This window comes from Octopus sinensis, linkage group LG2 (genome assembly GCF_006345805.1).
Source record: "Octopus sinensis linkage group LG2, ASM634580v1, whole genome shotgun sequence".
In the NCBI taxonomy this organism is placed as follows: Eukaryota; Metazoa; Mollusca; class Cephalopoda; order Octopoda; family Octopodidae; genus Octopus; species Octopus sinensis.
This window is the reverse complement of record NC_042998.1, coordinates 22,846,020-22,873,205: the sequence shown is the minus strand read 5'-3', so window position 1 is coordinate 22,873,205 and position 27,186 is coordinate 22,846,020. Positions and strand designations below refer to the sequence as shown.

Below are 27,186 nucleotides of genomic sequence, written 5' to 3'. Positions count from 1 at the left end.
ATCATCAACACCGCCATCATCATCCTTATCATCAACGTCGTTGTGGTCATCATCATCACTGGCATCATTACCATCACCACCTCGACCACCACCACCACCATCATCTTCATTATCATCATCTTAATCCTGATTGTCATCGTCATCATTACCATCATCATCATCCTCATAATCACCACCACCACCACCATCATCATCACTGTCATCATTACCATCGCCACTACAACCACCACTGTTATTGCCACCACCACCACCACTACCACCATTATCTTCATCATCATTGTCATCATCCTCATTACCATCATCATCATCCTCATAATCACCACCACCACCACCACCATCATCATCATCGTTGTTGTCATCATCATCACTGTCATTATTACCATCGCCAATACCACCACCACCACCACCACCACCATCATTATCTTCATTATCATCATCATCATCGTCATTGTTGTTGTTAACATTGTCATCGTCATCGTTGACGTCATCATCATCATCACCATGAACACAACTGTTGCTACCACCACTGCCAACACCACCACCATCATTATCTTCATTATCATCATCTTAATCATGATTGTCATCATCATCATTACCATCATCATCATCCTCATAATCACTACCACCACCACCACCACCATCATCATCATCATCGTTGTTGTCTTCATCACCACTATCATCATTACCATCGCCACTACCACCACCACCGTTATTGCCACCACCGCCACCACCATCATTATCTTCATTATCATCATCTTCATCATCATTGTCATCATCATCATTATCATCATAATCATCTTCACAAACACCACCACCATCGTTGTTGTCATCATCATCACTGTCATCATTACCATCGCCAATACCACCACCACCACCACCACCACCACCATCATCATCGTTGTTGTTGTCATCAGCATCATTGTCATCATTACCATCACCACCACCACCACCACCATCATTATCATCATCATCGTCGTCATTGTTGTTGTTAACATTGTCATCGTCGTCGTTGTCAACGTTGACGTCATCATCATCATCATCACCATGAACACAACTGTTGCTACCACCACACCCACCACCACCACCACCATTATCTTCATCATCATGATCATCACCGTCATTGTTGTTATCGTTGTCATCATCATCATCATCATCATCATCACCATGAACACAACTGTTGCTACCACCACTGCCATCACCATCCCCAGCACCACCACCAGCACCACCACCAGCACCACCACCACCACCATCATCATCACACCTGCCATCACTGTCACTGCCACTACCGCCACCACTACAACCATCACCATCATAATTTTCCTGCCTATTTTCCTACGGTGCTGGTGGGGTTCGGATGGGTTGCCATCTTCAGCACATCCCCTACATTATCTTGATTCTGTGACTTATCTCACATGACAATATTCCTCTCACCTTCCCACATCGTTTTTCAGATCTTCCTCTCTTATAAATATCTTTCACACACATTAATTGGTGCTTTCACACCCAATAATCTCATCCATTTTCATTTCTCTATTCCGAAATATGTCCGGAGTCATTACAGTGCTCGTAAAAGATCAGATTTAATTAACGTTACCCTTTCAGCAAATAACGATATTCTCTTTTCGTTACGAAATGCATGATTTTAATTTTAATTAATTTAATTCTCAGAATTCTCTCCCCTGACTCTATTGGTCGTATTTAAATGCAAAACTCGTGTTTCCTTTCTAGGTCACATTGGGAGTGTAGGTGGGTCTAATGTCTTGATTAATTAAAAGTTTAATGCTTATTACATTAAATGTATGCACTAACACACACACACACACACACACACACACACACATGTACATGCATGCACACACACGCACTTCAGTCTTTGGGTAAAGATGGATATTTAGAATGTATGCATTCGAGGGGACGCTGAAAACTTCCTGGCTTTGGGTAAAAGAAAATAGAGGAGAATCGGTTAATTATGATTTTACTCAACATATTCTTCTCTCAGATCTACACACTTATTGCAGTGGCCCTTCAGTTTTTCTAAGCCCTGTAAAAGAACTCAGAAGGTTAGGCCTATATATATATATATATATATATATATATACATATATACGATGGGCTTCTTTCAGTTTCTGTCTACCAAATCTACTCACAAGGCTTTGGTCGGCCCGAGGCTATAGTAGAAGACACTTGTCCAAGGTGACAGGCAGTGGGACTGAACCATGTGGTTCATAATCAAGCTACTTACCACACAACCACTCCTATATATATATATATATATATATATATAAATTTAGGATATAATTGTTAAGATGATTATGTCAGTGGCTAGCATATAAAAAATTACCATATCGGTAAAATTAATTTTTAAATATTTAATTATAAAAATATAACTATAATTCAGGGTTGTGGAATGCCAGTGCCTATACACTAGAAGTAGATGTCAAATACCTACAAGCCATTCTAAATTTGTTCTCTATAAATACAGAACAAATTTAAAGTGGATTGTAGATGTCTGGCATCTACTTCTAGCATACAGGTTCTGGCATTCCAGTGACCTTAATTATAATTATATTTTTATATTTATACTTAAGATATATATATATATATATATATATATATGTATATGTATGCAAGAAATAATTAAAATTCATTTGAATTAAGTACTTAAGCTGAGGCACCAAGTCAGTCTGGTATTATCTGCACAGCTTGAAGTTAAGTGAATAAAAAGCAAATAAGTAAGAAGGATGTCCAGGTATTAGTGCATTAGAGCTGTTTCAAGTGACTCCATTTAACTGATCAATGGAAACATTACATGAATTTGAAATAAACCACTCTCCTCGGACGTAATGTTTTCATTAACCCTTTCATTACCAGCCTGGCTGAAACCGGCTCTGGCTCTGAGTACAAAGGTTTTCATAAGTTTTGAATAAAAACCTTCCACCAAACCTTAGTCACAATTTATGTTCTTAACACTAGCTTAATGATAACTAAGATATTTTACTAAATTCTTTGTTATATATAAAATTGATTGAAAGAAACCCAGAGCATCTCAACAGAAATATGGTAATGAAAGGGCTAACAAATGATTAATTTAACCCTTTTCATAACAACTCACCTGAAACCAGCTCTGGCTCTGTAGTACAAATGTCTTGTTTCCATAAGTTTTGAATTAAAATCTTCCACCAAACCTTGGTCACAATTTATGTTCCTAATACTAGCTTAATGATAACTAAGTTATTTTACTAAATTCTTTGTTATATTTAAACACAGAGTATCTCAAAATAAATACAGTAATGAAAGGGTTAATTCATTAAAAGCGGTTGCTTGAAATGGCTGTAATGCGCTGATATCTGGACATCCTTGTTACTTATTCAGTTTTGTACATATATGTATGTGTATATATCATCATTATGCTGATGATCATCATTTTAACATCCACATTTCCATGCTTGCATGGGTTAGATGGAAATTCTATTGAGGTGCATTTTCTATGTGAGGATGCTGTCAATGTTGCCAACCCTCGCCTATTTCCAGGTAAGATAATATTTCCTCATAACCAGACAGGTTTTTATGAAATATTGGGAATGAAGGATACCACTTAAGTAACAGTGACACTCATTTACTACTACTATGTGATGTCAAATCAAGGAGACAGTAACTCACACCCAAACAGATGCAAACGCACACACACACACACACACACACACACTCACACACACAGACAGACTTACATATGCATATATACACATTTTTTATATCAACTCCAAGCTGTCATATTTTATTTGTTTATCTGCATAATTGCCCCACCTCTCTCTCTCTGTGTATATATATATATATATATATATATATACACACATTATATATATTTATATTTATTATGATCGTACTTTATAATCTCTGACGAGGCCTAGAGATATATGTAAGTACCTCATTTTCAACTGTTTATTACCTCAATACACTTGACTATTATAGGCAGAATGAAATGCTTTTATCTATGGGCTGAAACAGCTGTAAGTTATATTAATAATTTATATTCATGTTTTTTAATAATTACTTGTATTCTTATTTTATATGCATAGAATAATATGCTATATGTTATTATAATTATTAGTTTAATAAATAAATAAGTTAACATTTTTAATGTCCTAAAGTTGATGAACCAACTAATGTGCTCCTCCGTTTTCTTTTTTGCCCTCTCTCTCTCTCTCTTGTGATGTCAAAGCATATATATATATATATATATATATATATATGAATTTGCATTGCAAGATTCCAGATGTGAAGCCATGTTTTGAAACAGATATTGTTATATTTTGGGATGGTCAGTTTTCTCTTTTTTTGCCAAATAAACACACACACTATACATTCATCCTTCACTTGTTTCTTACTGCTCTTATATTAACAGAATGGACTAAGCAGAGCAGGAGGACACACGAGAAAAGATATTGTCATTGAAGAGGTCGCAGATGTGTGACAAAAGATTTCCAGATAATGGACATAAGATTAAAAAAAAAGGTAAAATAAGAACAGTAATAAACGAGTGAAAATGAATATATAGTGTGTGTGTGTTTATTTGGTAAAAGAAAAAAATGATCAGCCCAAAATACAACAATATATACTCTCTCTATCTTTTACTTGTTTCAGTCATTTGACTGCGGCCATGCTGGAGCACTGCCTTTAGTTGAACAAATTGACCCCAGGACTTATTCTTTGTAAGCCTAGTACCACATTTCTCTCTCTCTCTCTCTCTCAACCGCTAAATTACAGGGATGTAAATACACCAGCATCGGTTGTCAAGCAATTTTGGTGGGATACAGACACACATACATATACATATATATATGTATATATACGATGGGCTTCTTTCAGTTTCTGTCTACCAAATCCACTCACAAGGCTTTGGTCGGCCTGAGGTTATAGTAGAAGACACTTGCCCAAGCGCAGTGAATAAATTGTCGTGTTAATTACGCAAAAATGAAAATAACTCTGCCATCTTATTTTAACAGATATATTTACCAAAATACATAAAAATATCCTGAAATACTAAAGAGTAAATTTATTTAATAAAATCACCATTGGCTCCAGACGACTTCAGAATCTTCTGAAACTCTTCTGGACAGTCTCCTTGTCCAAGTTGGTGAATGCTGCTATAATCCTTACTTTCCATTTATCTTTGGTGTTACAAGGTGTTTTGTTGGTCTCTCACTCAACTGCGCCCACACATAATAATCAAGGGTGTTGCAGTCTGGGGAGTTAGGTGGCCAGATGTTAGGGGTGATGTTGTCATAGAAATTGTCTGACAGCTATGATTGGGTTCTTCTGCTTGTGTGGCTTGGTGTGAGGCCCTGTTGCCGGACATAGGGTCTTCCAGCAACCACCCTCTTGAACCAGGCACTTGGTGCAGGCCTCCATGTTGAATCTGAGGCCATGTGGGAAGCCGGCATAACATCGTCATCACTATTGATCCCTCCAAACACCACAATATTGACTGGATGTTTCATTTTATCACTCTCAATACATGTTTTGGGGACACAGACAGTACCCAACTGACCCTACTAAACTGTGTAGTCAACAAAATCAAGAACAAACAATGCACAGGTGTGAAATTAAAGATATAAAATGGTAACAATTTACTCATCACACCCTGTATGTATATATAATATATACATATATATATATATCTTTACACACACACACACATCTATATATCAATATCTTCACATACACATGCATCTATCTCTTTCTCCCTCTCTCTCTCTATATATATATATATGTATACATATATATATGGTCATGCAAAATATATGTATCATACATATACAGGCATAGAATCATGGAATGTTGATTTAAACATTTCTTCATCATGAAATCTCAGGATTTATGTAAGCAAGGATAGTTGTTGAGATGGAAAGGATGTAGTAGTCGAGCAAGTCAGAAGGATCTTAGTTACCAAATCACAACAGTGTCAGATTGAATTTTGCTGTTTAGAAAAATAATACAAAAAGAAGATATTGAAACTGTGCCTACCTAATTCTAGATAAAACTGCTCCACTGAAGCCATAGACATCATATTAGATTGACAACTAATTTTGCCATCATCATCATCATCACCACACCACCACCACCACCATCATCATTTAACATCTGTTTGCTGGCATGGGCTGGAGAGTTTGACGGGAGCTGATAAAACTGGAGAGCTGCACCAGGCTCCAACTGTCTGTTGTGGCATGGATTCTATGTCTGGATGCCCTTCCAAACGCTAACCACTTTACAAAGTGTACTGGGCGATTTTTATGTGGTACCAGAATGACAGCTTTTAATGTGGCTCTAGCAAGGGTGCTTTACATGTGGTGCCAGCCAATGTGCTTTTTACATGGCGGTGCCCTTGTCATTTGAAATCCTTCTAAGGCTTGCTATGGCTTTCATGATAATGAAAAGAGATTGATTTAATATTCATATAAATCATCATAGATTTGAATGGGATTATAATAGAAGATTAAGCAAATTATATATTATATCCTACAAGCCTTATACAGATTAGTATTGGGCACTTAGCATCTCTGCTGCTCTGTTATGAAATACAAACCCTAGTTTATGGAGTACTGCCAACCAAAACCCTGAGAGTAGCAAAGGAAATATCTTTAAGTAAGTACTCCAAATAAATGAATCAATTCCTTGTTCCCTACTAGTATAATCCTATAATACAACACCTAACTCTGTAATGAAGAAGAAATAATTGCAGATGAAAATATAAAAGTAAAAAAAGGGGGGAAAAAAGTCATAGTAAAAAAAGAATCAAAATAAAATAATGGAAAATAAGTGAGGTGGAAATCTTTCTTCTAAATGGCAATGAAATCCCTCCCAAGGAAATAACAAAGGAAATGCAGAAGATAAAGATGAATTAAGAGTCACAATTCTTTGAATATCAAATAAACTGCTGATAGACAAAATTACGCATCAGTGATTCTTCAAGTTGTAATGACGAAAACAGTAAAGTTCAGAATATAAACAAACCGCAAGAGATAGATTGCTGGAGCTTAAAAAAAGAACAACAACAAGATGATGCTGTTTTATACGCATTGAATATCTCAAAACTGCTCACTGGTGCATTTGGATGCACTGAAAGACAATTTGAGAAATGGTTAAGTGAACTGGGTTATGTTGTATCCGACTGAATCTAACCAGAAAATCTTTCATGTCTTATTTCTTTAAATTATATTTTGTTTTAATGTTGTGTTATCATACATTTTATATACACAACATTTTATATGCACAACAACAATGCAACAACTACAACAGCAGCAACAACATCTACAATAACAAAAACAGCAGTAAAAACAACAACAGCAACTGCAATAACAACAAGTATCAATTGGAATTAATTCTGTTCTTGTTTGTCTAATCTTCAATGAAAGGGTGTATAGGTTCATTGGCTTGGTTATTTGAATGAGAAGGATGTTAATTGTCTGTTTAGTTTAGATATGTTGAGATGTGTAGAACTGGTGTTTATTCTATTATAGATATTCAGTCGTCTCATTTATTGTAATTCAATTAACACATTGTTATAGAAAGTAATTAATGCCTAGAATATCGATGTGGCAAGAATAGGCGAATGAAATCAGAAGCAGCTGTGAGGAGATTGAGGCAAATTTCGCTTGGATCTTATACTACTGATCTTTATTATGTACATCACCTGGTCAGAGGAAATGAGAGACAGAGAGGGGGAGAGAGAGAGGGAGAAAGAGAGTGGGGGAGAGAAAAGGAGAGAGGGAGAGAGAGGGAGAGAGAGGGAGAGAGAAAGAGAGTGGGAGAGAGAGGAGAGAGATAGATTTATAGACAGAGAGAGACAGAGAGGAGGTACACCAAAGCTTATACTAATTTAATTTAATTGTTTGGAGAGAAATAGACCATATGAATAAAATGTTACTGGCTAATTAAGCATTTGTCACTTATATATGCCTGAACTGACGAAGGAGCATTTATATGACCACTTGATCTGCTAGAAATAGTAGCCAAATCAACCTCAAATTACACCTTGCTATATGAGCAAAGGACATGTTGGATAACATAGTCCTGGGTTCTTAGCAAATATATAGAAGACGGAATGGTGATGGTTATGACCCTAGGTCTGCTTGATCTAGAAGTAAACAACAGTTGCTAAATTACTCAGTGAGAGGCTGTGTGTATTGACTCTACCTGCTAGAAATACCAGCGAAATCTTTAAATCACATCTTCATTATCGTAAAAAAGGTTGATACTTCGCATTGCCTCATTCTTTATAAGAGTGATAGGCATACCAGCAAAGTGCTAGACTAATGGGTTTTGAAATCTGCTTCTGTCTGTCTATATTCGACTTGAGGAAATGAATATCTAAACTGTTGTAAAGCAGTCTTTTGCCACTGTTGGATCTGTCTTCTGATGATGGTAGTTGCTCTCACAGGTATTGTTATATTCAAGGCAGTGAGCTGGCAGAATTGTTAGCATGCCGGGCGAAATGCGTAGCTGTATTTTGTCTGCCGTTACGTTCTGAATTCAAATTCCGCCAAGGTCGACTTTGCCTTTCATCCTTTCGGGGTCGATTAAATAAGTACCAGTTACGCACTGGGGTCGATGTAATCGACTTAATCCGTTTGTCTGTCCTTGTTTGTCCCCTCTGTGTTTAGCCCATTGTGGGTAGTAAAGAAATAGGTATTGTTATATTCCGAAGTTGTCAACAGAATGGTTCTATCTGGCACTGTGCAATGCCCAGTCACACACTGTTATTATCCTCAAAAGGCTGGAGCATTATAATGTCCACTCAGTATCACAGTATAGTTATTATATCTATTTCTTTACTACCCACAAGGGGCTTAAACACAGAGGGGACAAACAAGGACAGACAGACGGATTAAATCAAGTATATCGACCCCAGTGTGTAACTGGTACTTAATTTATCGACTCCGAAAGGATGAAAGGCAAAGTCGACCTCAGCGGAATTTGAACTCAGAACGTAACGGCAGATGAAATACCTATTTCTTTACTACCCACAAGGGGCTAAACACAGAGGATACAAATAAGGACAGACAGATGGATTAAGTCAATTATATCGACCCCAGTGCGTAACTGGTACTTAATTTATTGACCCCGAAAGGATGAAAGGCAAAGTTGATCTCAGCAGAATTTGAACTCAGAATGTAACGGCGGACGAAATGCCGCAAAGCATTTTGCCCGGCATGCTAACGCTTCTGCCAGCTTTCCGCCTTGTATGGTTATTATATCACAGTATAGTTATTATATCATCACAGACACGACTACCAACACAGTCTACACATACTCTCAACCTTCTGACCTTCTTCTTGTTGACCTGGCTACTGGTTTATTTATAATGGCTGGTTACTACCACTTTTTACTGGAAGGTGTGTACAGTTTCACTATACAACAATAACGAATGTAATAACACTTAAATGTGTTTCTTTTTTAATGTGAAGAAGAAAAGTGTACATTGAAAAGTGAATAAAATGCAAGATGAGAAATAAGCATCTTAAGTACCAGGAGAGAGATCTGAGCTGTTGCATCCATAAACACAAGTGCATATGCAAGTGAGTCTGAATAGGGTGCAGTTCAAACTGTGTACATATTCAAGTGCATCTGAATAGGGAAGCACTGGATTGCATATATATATGTAGGTGCATATTTAAGTGAGTCTGAACATAGTGCTGCATACTATTCAAGTGAGTCTGAATAATGTACAATGCATAATATATTCCAGTGTGTTGGAGACTTCAAAGTGCATTGCAAGGAGCCGAGGGAAGAAAAATCCCATATATTCTCAATTTTGCAACCTTTGTGCTTCAACCCCATGCCACCTAGAATAAGTTGCAGGCTTATTAGTGGTTGTACAGGCACTGAGTGGAGCCTTTTTTTTCTCTTTTACTTGTTTCAGTCATTTGACTGCGGCCATGCTGGAGCACCACCTCTAGTCGAAGAAATTGACCCAGGACTTATTCTTTGTAAGCCTAGTACTTATTCTATCTGTCCATTTTGCCGAACTGCTAGGTTACAGGGACGTAAACATACCAACATCGGTTGTCAAGCGATGGTGGGGGGGGACAAACACAGACACAAACAAACACACACATATACACACACACGTACACACACACACACACACATACATATATATATACACATATATATATATATATATATATATATATATAATATATATATATATATATATATAATATATAATGGGCTTCTTTCAGTTTCCATCTACCAAATCCACTCACAAGGCTTTGGTCGGCCCGAGGCTATAGTAGAAGACACTTGCCCAAAGTGCCACATGGTGGGACTGAACCTGGAACCACACAGCCACTCCTGCACCTATGGTATATTTTTCAAATGGGTTTCTCTATATAAGTTCCAAATGTATCTCTTGTTTACATGCATACCGGTCACTCTGATATATCTTTTATTTTTTACTTGCTTCTGTCATTAGACTGTGGCCATGCTGGAGCACCGTCTTGAAAATTTTTAGCTGAATGAATTGGCCCCAGTACTTGATTTTTTAAGCCTGGTACTTATTATATCAGTCTCTTTTTGCCAAACCACTAAGTTATGGGGACGTAAACACACCAACACCAGTGGTCAAGTGGTGATGAGAGACAAAGTCAGACATCAAGACATACATACACACGCAAACACACACACAATACATACACACACACACACATGTACACAACGGGCTTCTTTTAGTTTCCCTCTGCCAAATCCACTCACAAGGCATTGGTGGGCTGAGGTTACAGTAGAAGACACTTGCCCAAGGTGCCATGCAGGGGATTGAACCTAGAACCATACAGTTGAGAACCGAGCTTCTTGCCACACAATCACATCAGCTCCTACAGACATATATTCACTGCCCCCCACACACACACAGGGTGGGCTTCTTTTAGTTTCCATCTGCCAAATCCACTCACAAGGCTGTAGCAGAAGACACTTGCCCAAGGTGACACGCAGTGGAACTGAACCCGGAACCTTGTGGTTGGGAACCAAGCTTCTTGCCACACAGTCACATCAGCTCCTAAAAACATATATTCACTCACACACACACACACACACACACACACACACACACACACACACACACACGCACACAGAGTTTTACATACAATGAAGATGTCGACTTATATTTTTGTCTATCAACAGAAATATAACAGACATGGTATGAACATGTGGTATGAACATGGTACGAACATGTGGTGTGTATGAAGGATGACAGCATTGGAAGGAAGTGCTGAACGATCAAAGAGGAAGGAACAACCTGTTAAAGACGAAAAGGAAAAAAAAAGACACAAAAAAAAACCATACGAAAAATGGTTGAAGGCTGATCCTGGGAGGGTAAACCTTACAAAAGAGATGACAAACGGCAGCAAGAAGTGGTGAGATGCTGTGGTACAGAAGATCTGTCGAATTCTTGTGAACAAGCAAAAAAAAAAAAAAATCGAAAGCAAAAAAAAAAAAATCAAACGTGATGATGTTGTTGATGATGAAAATGATGATGATGATGATGACAATGATATATTTAACTGAACCTGACAGTGTGTGTGTGTGTGTGTTGTGTGGTTCTTCTCAGCTCTTTGGAGATTTTTAATTCTGTTCTATACATCTATATGCATATCCATGCATGCATGCATCCAGCCAGTCAGCAATTCATCCATTTATCTCTTCATCTCTCTATCCATCTGCTTATCTGTTGGTCTGTCTCTTCATCCCACTTCCTCTCCCTCCATCTATCTATCTAGCTGTCTGTCTGTCTATCTATCTCTGTGTATATGTGTGTATAATGCACACACACACACACATACATATATATATATATATATATATATATATATATGCATACATATATATGCATATATATATGTATATACACATAAATGTGTGTACAAATATACATACATGATGTGTGTTTGTGTATATGTGTATATTGACCCTTCTGTCTGGGCTTCACTATGATAGATCGTTGGCCACTACACATTCTTTATTTTCTCTCTTCGTTTCTTTCTGTGTTCCTTTCTGTGGAAGAGCACAGGCTCAAAATGTTAAAGACTTTTTCACTTCCCAAGCATTATACTAATACATCTGTTTGTTGTCTACACCACCTGTCTTTGTCTTTTGTTTTTTTGTGAATTCTCCCTATATATATATATATATAGAGAGAGAGAGAGACTAGATAGATATATACATACCTTATATATATGTATACATATATATATATATTTATATGTCACCATTTTATGTTTCATTTTGTGCATGTGCATTGTTTGTTCTTGATTTTTTTTAACTGCACAGTATAGTAGAGTCAGTTGGGCACTGCCTGTGAGAAAACTAGCACCATGATGCAATTCACTCTTCCAAAAATTTAGGTATGATATGCTTTGATGCTTGGCATTCATGCTATAAGCTCCAATCCAAATATTTCAGAGTGTTTGGGTGTCAATCTGAGGACAATGCAAAGGATTTGGAAAGATTTGGATGACTCTAATGGTGATTTTGAAGGCACAGCAGCTAAGAAAACTCATTCTGATTGTTCTGATAAGAAAAGAACTCCTGAATTTGTTGGTGAGATCCTGGCCATGATTGACAATGATCCCTCCCAATCAATCAAGTCTATTGACAGGGAAATGGGAGTGTCTGAGTTTCTTATCAGGCAGGTAATGCATGAAGATATTTGGTATTCCTCATACAGGATGAGAAAGGGCCAATTTTTATCCCAAGCCATCAAGGACAAGAGGAAAGACTGTACTACGAAGCTTTTGAACAAACTCAAGCTTCCCCTCCAACCAAACATGCTTTGGCTTTTCTCAGATGAGAAAAATGTCTACCAGGATCAGATGGTGAACACACAGAACATCAGTTGGTTTGCTGTGTTCCCAAAACGTGTACCGAGTGTGATAAAATGAAACACCCAGTCACAATTATGGTGTTTGGAGAGATCATTAGTCATGGCAACATTATGCTTCCATTCATCTTCCTACACGGCCTCACACTCAACATGGAGGCCTACATCAAGTACCTGAAGGCTGTTGTAGCGCCACCCTGGGTCAAGAGGGTGGCTGCTGGAAGACCCTATGTCTGGCAACAGGGCTTAATACCATGTCACACAGCCTGGAGAACCCAGTTGTGGCTGTCAGGCAATTTCTGTGGCCACACCACACCACACCTAACCTCTGGCCACCTAACTCCCCAGACTGCGACCCCCTTGATTATTATGCATGGGGCACAGTTCAGCAAGAGATCAACAAAACTCTTTGTAACACCAAAGATGAACTGAAGGCAAGGATTATGGCATCGTTCACCAATGTAAACAAAGAAATTGTCTAGAAAAGGTGCAGGAGATTCTAAAGTCATCAGGTTGAAATCATGGTTGAAGCCAATGGCGATTTTATTGAATACATTTACTCTTTAGTATTTCAAGACATTTTTTTTGTAATTTTGGTAAATATATCTGTTAAAATGAGATGTCTGCGTTATTTTCATTTTTGCATAACATAGACGACAATTTATTCACCGCTACCTCTTCCTCCTCCTCCTCCTTATCATCATTTGGCATCTGTTCTCCATGCTGGCATGGGTTGGACGGTTTGAGACCAGGGCTGGCAAGCTAGAATGCTGCACCAGGCCCCTGTCTGATTTGGCATGGTTTCTATGGCCAACGACTCCATGAGTGTAATGGGTGCTTTTATGTGCTACTGGCATGGGTGCCATTTACATGACACTGGTAATCTGCCACGACTGCAATTTTACTTGGCTTGATGGAGCTTGCTGGGGCTTCCAGTATATATGTATATATGTATATACATGCATATATATTATATATATATATAATATATATATAAATAATATATACTATTTATATAGATATGTGTGTGTATTCATATAAAAGATATATATGTATGACACATAATATATAGAAATGTATATAATAATTATATACATCACACATATATATATGTATATATATATATAGATATATATACATATGTATATATATATTATATATATATATATGTGTGTGTGTATATATATATATATGTATATATATATATATATATATATATATATATATATATAATATATATATATATAATATAATATATAATTATATAGATATATAGTTAATCCAAACATGAAAACACATGAGAAAACACAACAACGCGAGGACGGGAACAATATAGTGTTATTGGACGCTCAGGAAAGGAAAAAAAGAAAGAGGATATATACATATATAATTATATACACTCACATATGCATGCACACAAACACATACCACACACACATACTGACACCCCCACCCCTCACAGACATTCCTATAATCTCTACTTTCAACAAGTTAGCCACAATTTAACCATTACTCAATGGAATTCTTGTCAAATCTCAAACAATAATGGATACTTTCCAACAACACAAGAACTATTATAATTAGATTAAATATTATTTTGTTATTTTTCTAGTATTAAAAAGCATTTTTTTTTACAAAATTCTATTTTTATAGTTTTATGGGTTCGCACAACCCCTGTCCTTTAGCTCACATCTCCCTGAAATTTTATTACTAATCAATAACATTAATACTGACATATAACTAATAAATATAAAGTATTTCATAACTTACACATACCTATTTTTTTGGGATGTTAATATATATATATATATATATATCTATATTATATTATATATGTATATATACATACACACACACATATAAATATGTGTGTATACATTTAAAGATATATATATATATATATACATATATATATACATATATGCAATATATAAAATTATATACGATGTGTGTGTGTATATATAATACATGTATGTATATATGAGTGTGTATATATAAATACATTATTACATACATATATATTTTATATATATATATATAAATATATATAATATATATATATATATGATGTATAATATAATGTGTATATAATTTATATGATATTATGTATACATAAAATATGTGGTATATATAATAAATATATATATATGCATATATATATATATATGTGTGTGTGTGTATGTATCTGTCTGTCTATGTATGTAGTATGTATGTATGTATGTATCTATCTATCTATCTATCTATTTATCTATCTATCTATCTAGAGTCTAGATAGACAGATACGTATAGATAGATAGGTATATAGATGGACAGACAGACAGATAAATAGGTAGAGAGACAGACAGATAGATATAGATATGTATATGTGTGTGTGTATATATATATAGATGGATAGATAGATAGATAGATAGATAGATAGATAGATAGATAGATAGATAGATAGATAGATAGATAGATAGATAGATAGATAGATAGATAGATAGACAGATAGCTAGCTAGATAGATAGATGGATATAGTACCATGCATATTTTTTATAGACTCTAATCTTAATGTGTGACTCTTAATCATGTTAACATTTCTTGTTTTGTTTACGCATCAACCCAATGTGGGAAAATGTAAATGTTTTGAAATTCTTCTTTTTGGTATATATATATATATATATATTTGTGTGTGTCTGTGTGTGTTTGTGCGTTTATGTGTGTGAAGGTGTTTGTAGGTGGGTGTGTTTGTTTACATCGATAAGATGATTACTGGACACGTGCATCCATGCATGAAACACAAATGCATATATGTCTGTGCATGTGCATAGGTGTGTGTTTGTGTGTATATGTGTGTGAGTGTATGCATACATATGTATATAGTGTACATTATATATTTATTGGATATGTAAGATGTATTTATAAATATATATATATATATATTTACATATAATATATATATGTATATATATATATATATATATATATCTATAATATATCCTGTATCTATTCTATAGTGTACATGTTATATATTTATTGGATATGTAAGATGTCTTTGTACAATTTATCTACTATATATATAATACAATCGATTATTATATTCTCATATAATTAGATTGATATATATATTATATCGTATGTGTATAGTATTTATCTTATAATATATATATAATATATTATGTACTATATATTATATTATCTATATATATATAGATATATATATATAATATATTATATATATATTATGTATCTTATTATATCATATATACATATATGTATATGTATTAATCATATTAATATATATATATTATATATAAATGTGTATATATATATATATATGTAATATATATAATATACTTCGAGACAAACCATAAAATTTAGATTAACCCTAATCATCTGTTTTTCCTCTGTAATTTTGGTTCATTCCCTAATATTTCTTTATTATATATATATATATATATATCTACACACACACACACTTATTCTGAATGCAGAGGAGTTGAGAAGACAGAAAGAAATAAAGTGAAGTGCCATGCTGTGTTGGTGGGTGTATTAAATGATAGTGATAAGAAATGGCATGAATGAAAGATAAAAACTGAGGATAAGAGGAATCTGTTGTCAAACCAGAAAGAAGACTGCACTGGCGAAGACATGTGAGGTGTATGAATGAAGATAGTTCTTTAAAGAGGGGTCAATCACTTGACGGGAATGAACTTTGCAAAAGAAGGAAGAGATGAAACAAAGTGGTTAAGGCTGATAACAATGCACCAGGGTGACTGGTGATACAGTGTTCTCAAGTAGTCCTGCCCAAACTGGTGAAACTATGTTCTGGAAGCACTGTGGGTGTTGAACCCTTTGGTGTTCAGATTACTCTGTTAAATGTAATACTTTTTCACTCAAATTGTTTTGAATTAATCATGCATTATCTTCTAGCTTTGGGGTTTCGATGATGTCATCATCATCATCATCGTCGTTTAGCGTCCGTTTTCCATGCTAGCATGGGTTGGACGGTTCTACTGGGGTCTGTGAAGCCAGAAGGCTTCATCAGGCCCAGTCAAATCATTGTTTATTTTTAGAATGTCACTGTAGGTTAGGTGTGAGAGACTGGATATGGCCAGTTTGAATGTAGAACATGTAGAATATTTGGGCCGGATATGGCTGGTTTAAACACTAAAGGGTTAAATATGTACAGATGGGCCCCTTCACCTAATTTCTTCCTCAAGACACTACCCCTTCACCCATTACTCATCAGCTATGTAGCTGCAGCTTTTCTTTTATACAGCTGATGTACCTCACTATCTGGAAATATTACACTTGACGTATGTCCTTCATTCTTGTACTGCCCTCTCCACTCACATTTTACATTGATCACTCACTGAACCACTAAGTTCCCTCTCCTTCTCCAACACCATATGTCTCTCACTCTCCCCACTCCCTGCCTGTCTCTGGCAACCTACTCAAATATATCTCAGCTGTGTCTCTCTCCCTCTCACTCTCTTCCTTTCATTGACCACTGTATCAATATTACTATTCTGCTGTTCTTTATCCCCACCACTTGCAACATTGGACTTGCCCACCTCTTATCCACTCCTCAGCACCAGTTCTTCCTTCAGTATATTCCCATCCAAAGGTGGCGAGCTGGCAGAACCACTACTGTGCCAAATAAAATACTTAGCAGCAATTTTTCTGGCTTTACATTCTGGATTCAAATGTTGCCAGGGTTGACTTTGCCTTGCAGCCAATCAGGGTCGATAAAATCAGTACCAGTCAAATACTGGAGGCACATGGCCTAGTGGTTAGAGCAGTGGACTCACAGTCAAGGGATCGTGGGTTCGAATCTCAGACCAGGCAATGTGTGTATTTATGAGCAAAACACCTAAGCTCCACACGGCTCTGGCAGAAGGTAATGGCGAACTTTTGCTGACTCTTTCGCAACAACTTTCTCTCACTCTTTCCTCCTGCATCTTGCGGCTCACCTGCGACGGACCGGCGTCACATCCAGGTGAGGAACCTATACGCCAAGGAAAATGGGAAACCTGCTCTATGGGCCAGGCATGGCTCGAGAAAGAGCAAACAAATACTGGGGTCAATGTCATCGATTTTCCCTTCCCCTCAAAAACGTCTGACCCTGTGCCAAAATTTGAAACCACTATATTCACATCCTCCATTCTATCTAATACAGTCTTACGCCCTCTACCCAACCATGATTCTAACTCCTCTGTCCTCACGTATTTCTACAAACCTTGTGCATTGAAGGTCCACCCATACACCTCATCACCATGTTTTATCTCTTCCCATTTCCACTTTGATTATTCCTACCTTCTTTTCTAAAATGTGAGGAACCAAGTAGCTCCTCTACAGCGAGAGACCTGTTCTGGTTTGGCCCCTTCCCTCATACTCTAACTTCTGTCTCCAAACCATGCTTTTCGGAATTCATGGGGTTGCAGGCTGCATGGTCACCTCACCAGTGCTGGTGGCATGGGGGAAAAAAAACATGCACTACATACTGTAAAATGGATGGCATAAGGAAGGCATCCAGCTGTGGAAACCATACCAAAATAGACAATGTTTGTTTGTTCCTTCTTGAGCCATGCCTGGCTCATAAGGGCCAGTTTCCCGGCTTCCTTGGCATATAGGTTCCCCACCTGGACGGGACGCTGGTCTGTCGCAGGTGAGCTGCAAGATGCAGGAGGAAAGAGTGAGAGAAAGTTGTGGTGAAAGAGTCAGCAGAAGTTTGCCATTACCTTCTGCCGGATCTGCGTGGAGCTTAGGTATTTCACTCATAAACACACACATCACCCAGTCCGAGATTCGGACCCACGATCCTGTGACTGCGAGTCCGCTGCTCTAACCACTAGGCCATGTGCCTCCACAAAATAGACAATGGAGCATGATACGGTCCTTTGATACATCAGATACTGTCAAGCCATCTGAGCTATGGCAGCATAGAACATAGACATTAAATGTTGATGAGGATGCTGATGATGATGTTGATGATGATGATAATACATGATAATAACATACACTATATTTGCTGAAGTATAAGACATTCCTTTTTATTTTTCAGTGTGTCTAAAAATTGGCCTGCAACTAATGTGGCCATATTACACATGGGAGACTGTGCACCACTAACAGAGGAGCCAAATGAGAATATCATCATCATCATCATCGTTTAACATCCGCTTTCCATGCTAGCATGGGTTGGACGATTTTGACTGAGGACTGGCGAACCAGATGGCCGCACCCTGGTTTCAATCTTGATCTGGCAGAGTTTCTACAGCTGGATGCCCTTCCTAACGCCAACCACTCCGAGAGCGTAGTGGGTGCTTTTTACGTGCCAACGGCACGAGGGCCAGTCAGGTGGTACTGGCAATGACCTCGCTCGAATATTTTTACACATGACACTGGCACAGGTGCCAGTAAGGCGATACTGCAAACATGCCAATCAGCTGACACAAACTTATGTAAAATTGCTTACAGTACATCAGTTGTTATGTGGGGAGGTCCCATCATATCACTGTACCTCCTTCCTCAGTATCCTGCCTCACACACCTGATATAGGTTTTACATTATCTAATGACTTTGTTATCTTTAAGAAACCTTTTTTTGATTATCTAAAAGAAAAATTCTCCTAAAAAGCTGGATGGAATGATAAACTTTCATTGACTTGTCAGCTATTTGTAATATAGGCAAAGGAGTGGCTGTGTGGTAAGTGGCTTGGTTCTGGGTTCAGTCCCACTGCGTGACACCTTGGGCAAGTCTCTTCTACTATAGCCTCCGGCTGACCAAAGACTTGTGAATGGATTTGGTAGACAGAAACTGAAAGAATCCCATCGTATATATGTGTATGTATATATGTGTGTGTGTGTGTGTGTGTGTGTTGTGTGTGTATGTTTGTGTGTCTGTGTTTGTCTCCCCAACATCACTTGACAACCAATGCTGGTGTGTTTACGTCCCCGTAACTTAGCAGTTAGGCAAAAGAGACCGATAGAATAAGTACTAGGCTTACAAAGAATAAGTCCTGGGGTCGATTTGCTTGACTAAAGGCGGTGCTCCGGCATGGCTACAGTTGCACGACTGAAACAAGTAAAAGAGCGGATGACAACAAAATCATAGCTGTGGAGCAGCACTCTGGTAATCAGTTGCAGTAAACTAAAACAACATCCTGTATAGTAATTCTTTTGACTAAAAGATCAACAAGTATAGAAATGATCTGAAAGAAGACAAAGCTGAAACATAATACTCTCATATTGCAGTATATCTATGACAAATTCATGGTTTCAGATTTTATTCAAGTAGACTGTCTCAGTATTGTATTTACATGCACAGACTCATAATAGGTATTAAGAGTCATACATTTTCCTATACAAAACCACTTGGAAATATTTTTCAGTAATTGTGTGGTGAGACATTAAATTTGTTTTTCACACAAAGTGCACTTGTAAAATATGGATATATCTTATATGAAAGTGCATCTTATATGCCAACAAATATGATGTGTGGTGTGTGTGCATGTATGTTTATACATACACACACATACACATCCTATTCATATCTACTAACCTATCTCCTTACCTCCTGCCTTTCTACCTGCCTACCCACCTACATAACTTCATATCTATCTATCTATCTGCCTGTCTGTCTATCTATCTATCTATCTATCTGTCTGTTTGTCTATCTATCTATTTATCTATCTATCTATCTATCTATCTATCTATCTATCTATCTATCTATCTGTCTGTCTCTCTATCTATCGGTCTTGTTTGTCTATCTACTATCTATCTATCTATCTATCTATCTCATCTATCTATCTATCTATCTATCTGTGTTGTGTCTATCTATCTATCTATCTATCTATCATTATCTATCATCTATCTATCTATCTATCTATCTATCTATCTATCTATCTATCTGTGTTTGTCTATCTATCTATATTCTATCTATCTATTGTGTTTGTCTATCTATCTATCTATCTATCTATCTATCTATCTATCTATCTGTCTGTCTGTCTGTCTGTCTGTCTGTCTGTATGTCTGTCTGTCTGTCTGTCTGTCTGTCTATCTATCTATTTAGTTTACTTATGTTCTGTTAAGGTAAGATCAATGTTCAATGAGAGATAAATATCTTTTAATGTACACAGTATAAAGGTAAGAGTTACTAATAGTTTCTTGCCGTGAAGACATATGTCTAGGCAGGTTTTTATAACTTGTGTTGTGCCTCCAAACAATCTTCGGGCTCTGAGCACATGGTCTGTTCTATTTCAGAATGAGGATACTGGTACATGGGAAATCATGAGAAAAAACAAGGAAGGAGAGAGAGAGAGAGAGCAGTGGGGGAGGGAGAGAGAGAGAAATTTGTAGACGGTTGTTTGTGACATATATACTCATTACTTAAAGTGTCATTGGCATAAAGGCATGTGATTAATTAATTGATCAAATGTATATTATGAATAGAGACGTAGCTGCCTTTGATTTGAGGGATGGATCATTACTGGTAATTAATAAGCTTGGTTCTCATTGGATGAACCATTGTGATAAAAAGGGTGCTATTGGAGTATAACTCTCTACCAGAATGAAGGAGAAACAATACTGTCAAGACTATCTTTTGTGTTCACCAAGGGATTAACTCCATAATATTCTCTGATGTTATTTTCTAAGTGAGTCAGCTAAACAAGAAAACTGCTATTCTAAGTTGGTCACCAGAGATCACTGTGTATTTCTTGTCGAGAAGTATTGCTGGTTGTTTCAGAATACACGTCTTCTCAGAGAAGCATAAGCTGCAGTTAAACATTGGTTTTGGGCATAGACGACAGCTTAGTCTCACACAACAAAAATGACCAACCATGGTTAGATTCTGGATGAGACTGAAAGGAACTGGGCTTAAAGGAACTGGGCTTAAAGGAACTGGCTTAAATATTACCATTTTCATTAGCTTAAGCAAACTTCTTAAATTTTACACCAGATATTATATTAGGTCAGAAAAACTAGTATAAGAGACCAAACAAAACAAATATATGTGTGTGTATGTTTGTGTGCGTATATATATTTATACACACGCGTATATATATATACTTATAAGTATGTAACTATTTATCTATTTAACTACATCTGTGTTTGTGTGTGTGTATTTATATATATATATATATATCATCATCATCATCATCACCAAGCTCCAATATGCACAAGGCTCCAATCTGATCTGGCAGAGTCTGGTGTAGCCATCTGGTTTGCCAGACCTCAGTCAAATCATCCAACCATGCTAGCATGGAAAGCGGACGTTAAACGATGATGATGATGATGATGATGATGATATATAGTTATAGGTAATTACAATTCAGGGATCTAAGTGTGGAAAATTAGTAAGCTTTGAGCTTGTATGCAACTAGTATAGATGACATATATGTGTGTGTATATATATATATATATATGTACATACACATACGCGCACACACACACACACGCACACACACACACGACAAGTTCCCAAACACCTACAGCTATAATTAGGAATTTAGTAGCAGATATAGTCAGGAGTGTCTTTAACATATTGATTAACCAACAAACCATTCTCTGAGAAAAATCAAGGACATTTTTTTTTTTGGTAATTTTGAGCTCTGGGCATGTTAGCAGATTGATACATGACTTTCTAAACAAAAGTACATGAATATTTTATCATAATAATATAACAATTTGACTGAAATTTATTTGGGATACACACACACACATGCACACACACACATACACATACACTCTACATGAGGATGCTACATTTATATAGCAAACAAGTTCTTTTTCATAACTCTAACAATCTCATTTTTCCCATGCTGGCTAACTCTGATGAACACAAGTATTAGATAATTGTCGGATTACCTAATATTCAGTGTGAAACCAATAGGCAAGTAATATTTTTAAGTGATTGTGATTTCAAAAATGTAAGTTGTTTGTACAGTAAGTATCTATATTTTAGCTTTCTTTGAACAGACATTATTTAAATGTTCTTTTTAAATTATTTTCAAGCAAATACCATTACAAAAATTTTTTTGCACATTTAAAAAATATTTTAAAGTGAAAATGACTTTAAAAATATGGTAAATATTTCACAAAAGACCTGTTCATAACTTCGGTGTAAAATAGCTTTCTTCCACAGATTTTTTGCAAGTGTATTCAACGTGTCTCACCTCCAAAGATTTGGCTGCTATTTCTTGCATGCCTTGCTACCACGTAACAACTATTTGCGTAAAAGGACCTGAATACCTGTTACGTGGTAGCAGGGCGTGCAAGAAATAACAGCCAAATCTTTCCTTTTGGGGGAAAGGAGCCATTTACACATGACTTTGATATCACATTCGCTGAAAGCATGTGAAATAACCTTGAAAAGAAAAAAAATCCATGAACCAAAATTCCATTGCTGGGAAACTCAGAGTTTCCTGTTGACCCAGCAAGTCATGGGTAGTCTAGTATATATATATATATATATATGAGCAAAACGCCTCCCGTCCAATGGACGGTGTTGAGTTGTCAAACATTTAAACCAAATTTTCTCAAAACAACTTGTCCAACCGTCCCATAAGCCTCCCCTTTGAGAAACACTGATTTAACCTAAATTTGAGACACCAGCAAGAGAAGAAATAAAGATAGACTTTTTTTTCTATTCCAAAGAAAACGATTTTATTCACACAAATATGCAACCGAAGAGTTTTAAAGTACCAGTAATGATAAGGCTGTTGACTGGGGAAACACAAACATGGTTTAACACGTAAGCTTAGCAGGAAGAAACGTGCCTTTAAGCAGTACAACAGAACAAAAAATGGAAGGTGCAGTTATGTACTAGTTGACGGATAAAAGGCAGATAAAAACGGCTTTATTGATCGCATTCTCACCTGGAATTGATTTTTGTATTTTTTCCAGACTTTATACATGCCCTGACAAAAAACCCCGTCGGTATCTACATATCAAATTTGAGCGCAATCGGATGGAGGATGCCCAAGATCCTAGAAGACACACACACAGACAGACAGAACGGATTTTATATAATAATATATATATATTTATATATATATATATATATATATATATATATATATATATATTAAAACGAAAATAAACAAAAGACGAAGGCAGGTGGAGTACAAACAAACAATGTATTAGTATGGCACTCAGGAATAGAAATAAAACAAGTCTTTTACGTTTCGAGCCTACGCTCTTCGACAGAAAGATACACAGAAAAGAAACAAGGAGAGAAACAAGGAGAGAAAAAAATTGCGTGTAGGGGCTAACGATCCAACATAAACATATGTCCATCTGTCCATCTACCCATCCATATGTGTTTATGAGTGAGAAAGGTAGGGGAAGTGGTGGTAAACAGGTTGCTTAATGTAGAAGTGAAAGGTGATGATGATGATGACAACGGTTCTAATAATGAATTTGGAGATGATGTGAAATAGTGTTTTGGAGTTAATCACAGTATTGGCAGTTTTGTTGGATGAGCGAAGGAGAGAAAGAGTGAGAGTTAGAAAGAAAGAGTGAAAGTTAGAGAGAAAGGGTGAGAGAAAGAGGAAGAGGAAGCTGGTAAATAGATTATTTAGATCATGCTATGTCAAGCAGTGAATGGTTAACCAAGAAAAACAAAAATGAAAATAAATGACACACTACCATCACCAGCAGTAGTAGTAGCAGCAGCATATCTCTAACACCACCATCAGCACCACCACCACCAATGCCAGAACTGTTTAGCCTTTTTTAACCTTAGGAAACAGATAACTGTCAATACAAGTTGTGTATTTCCATAAACAATTTACAAAGATTTGAGCGAGATTTCTCATTAAAGTTAATGCAATGAATCATTATAAAAGTCTAAGTTTTAAAAGTTTCTGCAGGAAAATGAAAAGCTTCTACACACACACACATACATACATGCGTGTATGGTAAATGAATGTGTGTGTGTGTGATGATACATCATCATTATCATCATCCTTTAACGTCCAGTTTCAATGCCAGCATGGGTTAGCTATCTTGACAAGGAGCTGGCTAGCACCAGCATATGTTTCTTTATTACCCACAAGGGGCTAAACATAGAGGGGACAAACAAGAACAGACAAACGGATTAAGTCGATTACATCGACCCCAGTGCATAACTGGTACTTACTTAATCGACCCCGAAAGGATGAAAGGCAAAGTCGACCTTGGAGGAATTTGAACTCAGAACATAAAGACGGACGAAATACCTATTTCTTTACTACCCACAAGGGGCTAAACACAGAGGGGACAAACAAGGACAGACAAACGAATTAAGTCGATTACATCGACCCCAATGCATAGCACCAGCATAGCTAGTGTGTGCACTGCCCGTGGCAGCCCTTCCGTTTACTACCCCTTGGCCCTACGAAAAACATATATTGCCTACAGCAGATCCAAAAGTGGTGTCCCTTTGAGAGTTTCGCCTAGAGAGTCCACCCCTAGCTTTGCTAGTGCTGGTAAGACTGGAAACTGCACCAGGTTCCATTGTCTGTTTTGGCATGGTTTCTATTGTTGGATGCCCTTTCTGATGCTAATCACTTTACTGAGTGCACTGGGTGTTTTTTTTGTAGCACCATCACCAGTGCTTTTTACACATCACTTTGGTAAGCCTGAAGCTACAGTAGAAGACATCCAATATGTCATGCAGTAGGACTGAACCCAGAACCATGATGTTAGGAAGTAAACTTCTTTCCAAACAACAACAACAACAACAACAACGATGACGACATTTTCTACTGAAGGTCTGAAAATTGGGCAGAGGAGACTAGTTGATTACATCCACCCCAGTGCATAACTGGTGTATTTTTACATTTGTCCTCATCTTGTTTGTTGTTAACACAACATTTCGGCTGATATACTCTCCAGCTTTCATCAGGTGTCTTGGGGAAATTTCTCATTCCTAAGGTATTTTTCGATGTTTGTTATTATTATTATTATTATTATTAATTATTATTATTATTATTAATCAGATCACTGCCTGGAATTGAACTTGGAATCTTGGTGTTAGTAGCCCACACTGTTAACCACTACGCCGTATTCCCCTCAAAATATTATGGAGTGAATTTTAGGGCTTATAAATCTAATATTCTCCTATCCTTCCTTAATACTGGTTCCCATATGCTGTTCATATCTGCACTCGGTCTGCTTAGGAGGTTGTTGTGTCCTAGCATATGTGCTGCTTCTTTTAGTTTCCGTATTTTCCATTGGTGTTCTCTGTCTATTATTTTAACTTCATCCCACAGGGGGAGGTAGTCTCCATTTTTTTAACCTAATTTTTGACAAAAAAAGGTTCCTTATACACATCAAAATACGGTACATCAACCCCAGTGTTTAACTGGTGTTTATTTTATTGACCCCACCTGAAAGATGAAAGCAAAGTCGACCTTGGTGGAATTTTAACTCAGAGTGTAAAGGTGGATGAAATACCTATTTCTTTACTACCCACAAGGGGCTAAACACTGAAGGGACAAACAAGGACAGACAAATGGATTAAGTCGATTATATTGACCCCAGTGTGTAACTGGTACTTATTTAATCGACCCCGAAAGGATGAAAGGCAAAGTTGACCTCAGTGGAATTTGAACTCAGAACGTAGCGGTAGACGAAATACCGCAAAGCATTTTGTTTAATATAAAAATGATTCAGCCAGCAACTGGTATTCCGTTGCCCATGACAACAAGTATTTCAGTTGATCCGATCAATGGAACAGCCTGCTTGTGAAATTAACATGCAAGTGGCTGAGTATTCCACAGACACACATGTACCTTTAATGAAGTTCTGAGGGAGATTCAGAGTTACTCAGAACATGACAAAGCTGATCCTTTGAATTACGGGTACAACTCATTTTCGCCAGCTGAGTGTACTGCAGGAATGAGGAATAAAGGGTCTTGTTTAAGGACACAATGTGTTGCCTGGAATCAAACTCGCAACTTTACAATTGTGAGCTGAATACTGTAACACACACACACACACACACACACACACAGAAATACATATACACATATACATACACAGAGAAACACATATATTCCCCCCTACATGCACATATACATACACAGAGAAACACATACACACACACACACGCAGAGAAACACACACACACACAAAAACACTTACACACACACACACAGAGAAACACACATGCACACACAGAGAAACACACACACACACAAAGAAATACACATACACACAGAGAAACACCTACACACAGAAAGATACACACACATACACACATATACACACATACACACACACACAGAGAAACACCTACACACAGAAAGATACACACACATACACACATATACACACATGCAC

The 27,186-nt window shown here is 36.8% G+C and overlaps 1 long non-coding RNA gene across 1 annotated transcript in view; it reads right to left on the bottom strand.

Annotated features, from left to right (window-relative positions):
- The window catches only part of LOC118762242, a 30,408-nt gene extending 4,955 nt beyond the window's left edge, over positions 1–25,453 (bottom strand). The window contains exons 1-2 of the long non-coding RNA XR_004997995.1: positions 25,348–25,453; positions 18,226–18,230 (exon numbers count right to left, since the gene is read on the bottom strand). This is a non-coding gene — a long non-coding RNA (uncharacterized LOC118762242). The remainder of the gene's footprint in view (positions 1–18,225; positions 18,231–25,347) is intronic.
- Between the last annotated feature and the right edge of the window lie 1,733 nt (positions 25,454–27,186).